Source organism: Canis lupus, chromosome 27, assembly GCF_048164855.1.
Source record: "Canis lupus baileyi chromosome 27, mCanLup2.hap1, whole genome shotgun sequence".
In the NCBI taxonomy this organism is placed as follows: domain Eukaryota; kingdom Metazoa; phylum Chordata; class Mammalia; order Carnivora; family Canidae; genus Canis; species Canis lupus.
Window position 1 is genome coordinate 33199909 of NC_132864.1, and position 9179 is coordinate 33209087.

At 44.6% G+C, this 9179-nt stretch overlaps 1 pseudogene; it reads left to right on the forward strand.

The window, feature by feature from the left end:
• LOC140619011 (large ribosomal subunit protein uL30 pseudogene) overlaps positions 1 to 7854 on the forward strand; it is a 42013-nt pseudogene extending 34159 nt beyond the window's left edge.
• Positions 7855 to 9179: the final 1325 nt, after the last annotated feature.

Here is a 9179-nt window from a genome sequence, read left to right on the forward strand (position 1 = left end):
ATAAGTCAATTGGAGAAGGACAAACATTATATGGTCTCATTCATTTGGGGAATATACATAATAGTGAAAGGGAATAAAGGGAAAGGAGAGAAAATGAGTGAAAATATCAGTGAGGGTGACAAAGCATGAGGGACATCTAACTATGGGAAATGAACAAGGGGTAGTGGAAGGGAGGTGGGTGGGGGGTGTGGGTGACTGGGTGGCAGGCATTGAGGGGGGTATTTGGCGGGATGAGCACAGGGTGTTATGCTATATGTTGGCAAATTGAACTCCAATAAAAAATTTAAAAATAAAATATTGTAATAGATGCTTATTAAACACTAACTTCCATAAATTTCTCTCAGAATACTTGTTAAATATTGATTTTTGAATGTGTCCTGTGCACCTACCAGCCCTTCAAACCAGCTCCACTGTCCTCTGATCAGTGATGCTTGACATGATACACACTTAACTTTCACCTTTTGTGGTAACTTCTCTGGTGACACATTTTTTTTCCTTTTCTCATAAGAGATCTTTTTTTTTTTAAATAAAATAATTCTTATTGATGTTCAATTTACCAACATACAGAATAAAACACCCAGTGCTCATCCCGTCAAGTGTCCCCCTCAGTGCCCATCACACACTCACCCCCACTCCCCGCCCTCCTCCACTTCCACCACCCCCAGTTCGTTTCCCAGAGTTAGGAGTCTTTATGTTCTGTCTCCCTTTCTGATATTTCCCACACATTTTTCTCCCTTGCCGTATATTCCCTTTCACTATTATTTATATTCCCCAAATGATAATTCGCTATTTGTGCACATGGTTGTCCTTTAGATAGGGAAGCATCACTTCAGAGAATGAGACCAGAGTAATCGTGTGCAGTGTAAATGAATCATGGTATCTAGAGATCAGACATGGGGGTGTGGACAGGGCCGTGGTGAGCTGGTGAAACCCGCTGGGCTCCCAGGGCTTTGATCCCAGATGGGATGGGTGCCTGTGACCAACAGAGGGAGGTGTGGGCCTCTGGGCCCTACATCATTGTTCAGTGAGGACCCTTCACTCAAGGAAGCCTGGGTCTGTCTGCTGGGCCGTCTGCTCACTGATGGGGTCTCAACAGCTGTGTCCTCTCAGGCCTGGAGGAGTCCCCTGAGCAGGGACTTCATGTGGTCTCAGCAGATGTTTCCTCCAGGGCTCTCCCCAGGGGGAAAGCCAACACCCAACCTCCACAATGTGGTGTGAGCTGACTCCAGCACCAGGGCTCAGGGAGGGGCTGGGAAATCACTAGATGGACTTCATTCGCATGGACACCCTCTGGCAGAAAATAATGGGGGTAAAAGGAGGCATCTGCGGACACCCACTTGGTGTGGGGACGGTCACCATGTCCTGGATTCCTGTCTCCTGATGTACTTCTCTCAGTGCACAGGTACAGAAAGGCCTCACATACCAGGTCCCAGTTCCTAGGCTCCAACAGCCCCTCTGGTTCAGCTACTGGGAGGTTTTCTTCGGTCTTTGCAACATTACCCATCAGTGTCTGTGTTTGCAGGTCCCTGACCCAGCCTTTGCTGACCCAGTGCCCTCCCTCTCTGCATCTCCTGGAACAAGAGTCAGACTCACCTGCACCCTGAGCAGTGGCCCCAGGGTTGGCAGCTACTATATACACTGGTTCCAGTGGAAGCCACAGAGCCCTCCTCAGTATCTCCTGTACTACTACTCAGAATCAGATGAGCACCAGGGCTCTGGGGTCCCCAGCCACTTCTCCTGATCCAAGGATGCCTCAGGCAAGGCAGGGCTCCCTCATCTCTGGGGTACAGCCTGAGGACTAGACTGACCTTCAATGTCTAATCCGAAACAATAATGTTTCTCACAGTGACACTGGCAGATCAGGACATGGGACAAAATCCTTCATCTCTTCAGATTCTTCTTCCATGAAAATTTAAACTTGTAGAATAAGTTGTATATATATACCATGCATTTACAAGTGCCACCTGGTTCATAATGGGTTTATTCTCAATTATCTCATCCATGTCTCTAAGTCCTCAGAAAAACAACATAAAACAAAAATAAAACAAAACACTTCAATGTTGTAACATTCATGTTACCTGGTTTTCAAATGTCATAAAACCGGATTCTCTGCTGGTGTTTTTTTCCTGAAATGAGGACAAAGAGCCTTTCTTTGACTTTATCCCCCTCAGAGGTCTTAGACTATCTAAGCAGAGGGTGCCGTCCTCCCCAGCATGGATTCAGCACCTCCAGGGTTCAGAGCAGAGCCTTCTCTTCCCTCCCAGGCTCCAGTGCTCAGAAGTGACCAAGGTTCACTATGTCTTAGGCCTGAGCACTAGGATCTGGGATGTTGTGTGAGGACACAGGCCCTGGGAAATTCCATTCTCAGAGCTGGACAGGATCGTTTGCTCAGCACCCGAGGCTTCCATTATGCAGTTGAAAAGAAGGGTTCAGTCAAAGAGGGAATTTGGGACCATGAACATTTTATGGGATATGATGTTTGGGGGATGTTGCACCATTACTTGGAAAATGCTCAGCGTACATTAGTGAAGTTGGGTGATGTGGGTGTGTGAATGAGCATCTGCTATAGCTGCCAACAGGTTAATAGAGACTCCTGTGAGTGGGTGTCCTAAGCCCAAAAGTACTGGCTCTGTCTCCCTCTTTCCTTAGTCCCATTGTAGCTTTTCCATAATCCAAGGATGTGGGGGCTGTGGACGTCAAGAGTAAGAACTCTCCCATGTGTTCATGTGTCCCTCCCCTAGGGAACCTCTTGATGAGCCCAGATCCAAGGCCACCTTCTCTTGCACAAGAACAGTAGAAACACAGGGGTTACCCTGGCATTGGTACCACAGCTCCCAGGCAGAGATCCTACATTGTGACCCAGAACAGCATTGAGAGACCAGCCAGGGGTTCAAGCCTGATTTTCCAGGTCCGGGTGTGTTGACAAAAACACCTTCGACCAACTTGGGCTACCGCCTGAGGAGAGATTGGTCATCATTGCTGTAGAGCAACATACTACCATTATCACACAGAGAACTTCTTTTCCTGGGGATGTGTGTTAATGTCTATCCTCCACGTCTTATTCCATCATCTTGCCTGAGAGCAACACAGGCTCAGAATCGGGTTATGAATACTTTATATCTTGCTAGAAAGAGAATGATTGATTGTCCAGAATTTTTTAATTTTTTAAGTGTAAAAGGTTAATGAAAACACCTCCTTTGAAGATATTCATCTCCCAATGAAAAAATAGTTACATGGATTTCAGAACCGATATGACCCCCACTGTTGTTGGGCTGGAATGAGAAGAAGGGCAGCTGTGTGACCCAGGAGAACTCTGTGGCCCTCTGCCCAGGCCCTGCCTATCCCCTGGTGCCCTCCTAAGAATTTAGTGGAATTCCCTGAGTCCTGGAATCTTGGTGATATTGATTTTCTCTCTTTCTTTTCATATTGGAGCTTTGCAAGCTCCAGAATTCATGGGTGCTGGGTCATGTTTTCCCACTGAGCAGATGTGAACAGACCCCTTATAAAATTGTACACAGAGAACTATTGCACATGTGTAAAGATTTCCCACATGATGTTTCATGAGAGGATTAAACACTGAAGCAGTGAGGTAGCACCAGACTCCCATCAGCATGACTAAAATTCAATACAACATCAACATCAGATGGTGCCCAGGATGTGGGGCAGCAGGAACTCTCCTTCACTCCTGGGGGGAGATGCCAAATGCCCCAGCCACTTTGGAACATGCCTGGGCAGTTTATTGCAGAGTTAAACAAAATCTTAGAGATATAATAAAAATCCATGCCCCTAGGTAATTCTATAAATCAATTTCTTGTGTTCACCCAAAATATGTCCCTAAATATTTATCCCTATTTTATTGATGATTGCTAAGCCTAGAAAACAACAAATATGCCCTGCAAATGGTGAATGGGTAAAAAAAGTCTAGTATGTCCATACATGGAATGTGATTCAACAATTCAAATACATACATTTTCAGGGCAGAAGAAGACATGGGGGAGACTTCCATGTATATTTCTCAGTAAAAGAAGCCAATCTGAAGTGACTAGATTAGTGAGCATGGAGGAATGGGGGACAGGAACCCTGGACACCAGATCAGCCCAAGGTCCGCATGTCTCTTGCAACCACCAGAGAGCAGTGGTGCTCCCTTGTACATCCCCTGGGAGTGTCTGTCTCTGGGACTTTTGCAGGTGCTCCTGTGTCACTCCTGGGTGAAACCCTACCCCCGACTCCTATACTCTCTTATACTAAGCTGGAGCTCTGGCTAAAGTCAAAGGAGGAGCTTGTGTAACCTTAGGAAAGGGGAAAGTTTGCATGAGAAACCTCCCCCAAAATGTGAGTATCAGGAGAGCACAGAGAATGGGTTGGTAGGCCCAGGCTTGGACGTGGGGCTCAGGATCCAGAGTCTGTGCTGTCTCTGCCCTATTCCTCACACTCCTCCCTCACTGCATACGTAACTTCCAGATACCCCGGGTGACAATATAAAACCACCTGGAGATCCACTGGGTGGAATAACAAAGTCTCCATTTCTAAGATTTGGCTCTAAGTCCTGCTTATGGGATTCACTGGATCGAGGATAGATGAGATAAACGGACAGATTTATGTCACCCAACAAAACCTGGACTTGTTTGTTGCAAGGTCTCTTCTCATGTGAGTCCTCACCACCAGAAACAAATCCCCCTCCATGAAATGATTCAGTCTGTGCTGAATCAGACGCCCTCAGTGTCGGGGTCCCTGGGCCAGAGAGTCACCATCTCCTGCTCTGGAAGCACAAACATCAGTAGGTTTGGTGCGAGCTGGTACCAACAGCTCCTGGGAAAGGCTTCAAAACTCCTCCTAGACAGTGATGGCTATCAACCATCAGTGGTCCCTGACTGATTTTCCGGCTCCAAGTCTGGCAACTCAGGTGCCCTGACCATCACTGGGCTCCAGGCTGAGGACAAGGCTGATTATTACTGCCAGTTCTTTGATCCCACACTTGGTGCTCACACAGTGCTCTAGGCCTGAGGGGAAGTGAGACACAAACCTGCCATTCCCAGTGTGACAGGGCTGCTGGTGCAGTCCTGAAAGTTTGACCAAGTCAGTTCTTCTTTGTTTGTTTGATATAAACAGGCGTCTGAGACTCCCCTCAAGGAATTTGTCTATAATTCTTTCCACATTCTCTTAAACTTCTCCTTGAAGCCTGTCCTTGAGAGCAAGATATTGTATGATTTTCTTACATTGAGCACTGATTCCTGGGTGCCAAATTCAGCTGCCCTGAGGACAGAGTCCATAACAGGTCAGGGCAGAATCAGGGACCCTGAATCTAGCTCTGTCTGAATCAGGACACATCAGGAGTGTCCAATATGTGTCCTGCTACCCACAGCTCCATGAATGGGCAGCTATATCCTCATGTATTATGATTGCTGGACCTTCTGTGGACCCTGCCCATTCTCTGGCTCCATGTCTGGCAGCTCTGGCTCTCTAACTATTGCTGGTCTGAGCCTGGAGGATGAGGTCACGTTTCACTGCCCCTCTGGTGACAGCATTTCAAGGCTCACATAGAATCTCAGGTCCTTGAGAATGGAGACCAGAAACCCATTGTCATCTGCAGGGAGGGGGAGGTCCCAAAAGCTGCACAGGCTCAGTGTGTGGCTCCTGTGCCTGCAGTTCCTGTTGCCAACATGGGTTCAGGTCTATACAGGGCTGCCACCTGGGTCTCAGTGCTACTCCTTCCCTTGTGTCCCCAAAGATACTCGTGTAGCATCTTCTGAGAAAAGATGCCTCAAAGAAAAAAAAAGGCCTCATAGGACACAGAAAGGTCATCTCCCCCATCAGGTTGTGACACAGGGTCTCTTTCTACTTAATACGTGGAATGGGGATGGCAGGGCCAGGGTGCTCATCTCCCACCTGACCTCTGAGGAATCCAGGATCTCATCCTTGGTCATTTAGCTATTTCTGGAAGTTTCCAGATGCATGGAATCCTCTGACTCATCTTCAATATGAATGCCTGTTCTTTTTGCTCATTGGGTGATTGCTTCTGTCACTGATGCACCAATTCCAGAGTATCTATATCTGAATAATAGATTTGGATCTTTTGACATAACTCCCTTTCCATTCCCATCAATGCTGAAGCCTAACCAGGAATTTTTTCTTGTTCACTTGCATTGTCTGATACTTGAAGAAAGATGTTGAGTTTATTTATTTATTTATTTTTTAAGACTTTACTGATTTATTCATGAGAGACACATAAAGAGATAGAGGCAGAGACTCAGGCAGAGGGAGAAGCAGGTTCCATGCATGGAGCCCAATGTGGGACTCTATCCCGAGATTTCAGGATCATGCCCTGGGCCCAAGGCAGGCACTAAACCTCCGAGACACTCACGGTTCCCCAAAATGTTCAATTTAATGGTATTTAGGTCACATTTGCACATTCCTGAAATGGTAGAAATGTCTTCCCACCACCACCCCATTAACTATTTTCCTCGGTGTGAGACTGAGTTCTATGTCTGTTCAAGAAAGCGACTCATCATTGTAAAATTTCTCTGTTTCTCTTCATGTGGTTTTTATGAGGACTTTGCTTTCACATTAGTCAAAATTTCTTTCAAGGTCTAGTGAGATCATGTAATTTTACTCTGTTCATTTATTAGTATGACTGTTCTAAGAGCAATTATCTTTATGAAAACCCACTCCATATCTATAATAATCCACAATGGTTATAGGGTCTGATATATTAGTCTGATAACACAATCTCACTGTTCATAATTTATTTAGAACATTTGAAACAGTATTTCTTCTTTTTAGTTCACTATATTCCGCAATCTTTCTTTTTCTGTATTTTATGTGTCATGTGTATGTATCCCTATTGTCTTTATTTCTGTAAGAGTTTAAAATTTCTATTGTTTTCAATGTTTAAAATATATATAAGTCATATATATGACATTTATTTTTAGAGAGATAGAGAAAGGGAGAGAACGAGTTGTGGAGAGACAAAGGGAGAGGGAGTGAGGGAATCTCTAGCAGACTACCCCCTGAGTGCTGAATCTGACATGGTGAGACTCGATCCCATGACACTGAGGTCATGACCTGAGATAAAATCAAGAATCAGACACTGAAGCTCTTTCCTGGCTGGAACCATCGAGGGTGCAGAACCGAAGAAAAAGAGGGTTCCTGCTGTGCCAGAAACACTTAAGAAAAAGGAAGGAATTTTGAAGAGTTGAAGATCAAGTGTCTGAGAAAAAAGTCACCCAAAAGATGCTTTGAAAGATAAGGAGGAAGCTAATCTATGAAAAGGCTAAGCATTAACACGAGGACTCCGGGCAGATGTACAGAACTGAGATGCGAATGGCAAGGATGGTGAGAAAAGCTGGCAACTTCTACGTGCCTGCAGAACCCAAATTAACATTTGTCATCAGGATTGGATGTATCGATGATGTGAACCCAAAGTTTCCAAAGGTGTTACAGCTTCTTTGCCTCGCCAGGTCTTCAATGGCACATTTGTTAAGCTCAACAGGGCTTCAGTCAACATCCTGAGGATTGTGGAAACATATACAGTAGGGTGTACCCAAACCTGAAGTCAGTGAATTAGTTGATCTACAAGTATGGTTATGGCAAGATCAACAAGAAGCGAAATGCTCTGATAGGAAACACATTGATTGCTCGATCTCGTGGTAAATATGGCATCATCTGCATGGAGGATCTGATTCACACGATCTATCCTGTTGGGAAACATTTCAAAGAAACAAACAACTTTTTATGGCCCTTCAAATAATCTCTCCATGTGACAGAATGAAGAAAAAGACCACTCATTTTGAAGAATTTGGAGATGCTGGGAACTGGGAAGAACAGATCAATTGGCTTATTAGAAGGATGAACTAAGGTATCTACCATGATTATTTTTGTAATGTGGCCAGTTAATAAATGACTGCTTTCAAATGGAGAAAAAAGAATCAGACAATCGCTGAGGCACCCACACACCTGAAAATGTATATATATAATCAAATCAAACTATGATCTCTGAAGGTTTCTTAGATTCTTTTGTTTTCTTTCTTTTCTTTCTTTGTTTGTTTTGTATTTTTTATTGGAGTTCGTTTATCCATGTTATAGTATAACAGCCAGTGTCATCCCATCAAGTGCCCCTTCAGTACCCATCACCCAGACACCCCATCCCCCCGCCAAACTCCCCTTCCACTACAGCTTGTTCATTTCCCAGAGTTAGGAGACTCTCATGATTTGTCACACTCTCTGATATTTCCTACTCATTTTCTCTCCATTCCCTTATAAACCCTTTCACTAGTGTTTGTATTACCTGTATGAATGAAACCATAATGTTTGTCCTTCTCCGATTGACTTATTTCACTGAGCACAATACCCTCCAGTTACATCCATGTCGAAGCAAATGGTGGGTATTTGTCATTTCTAATGGCTGAGTAGTATTCCATTGTATACGTAGACCACATCTTCTTTATCCATTCATCTTTCAATGGACACCGAAGCTCCTTCCACAGTTTGGCTATTACTGCTGCTAGAAACATTGGGGCACAGGTGTCCCAGAATTTCACTGCATTCGTATCTTTGGGGTAAATCCCCAGCAGTGCAATTGCTGGGTCATAGGGCAGATCTATTTTTAACTCTTTGAGGAACCTCCACACAGTTTGCCAGAGTGGCTGCACCAGGTCACATTCCCACCAACAGTGCAAGAGGGTTCCCCTTTCTCCACCTCCTCTCTAACCTTTGTTGTTTCCTGTCTTGTTAATTTTCCCCATTCTCACTGGTGTGAGATCGTATCTCATTGCTGGGAAAATTGGACATCCACATGCAGAAGAATGAAACTAGACCATTCTCTTACACCATACACAAAGATAAACTCAAAATGGATGAAAGATCTAAATGTGAGACAAGATTCCATCAAAATCCTAGAGGAGAACACAGGCAACACCCTTTTTGAACTTGGCCACAGTAACTTCTTGCAAGATACATCCATGAAGGCAAGAGAAACAAAAGCAAAAATGAACTATTGGCACTTCATCAAGATAAGAAGCTTTTGCACAGCAAAGGATACAGTCAACAAAACTAAAAGACAACCTGCAGAATGGGAGAAGATATTTGCCAATGACCTTCTTTGCCCATTTGAATGCCTTTTATTTCTTTTTGTTGTCTGATTGCTGAGGCTTGGACTTCTAGTACTATGTTGAGTAACAGTG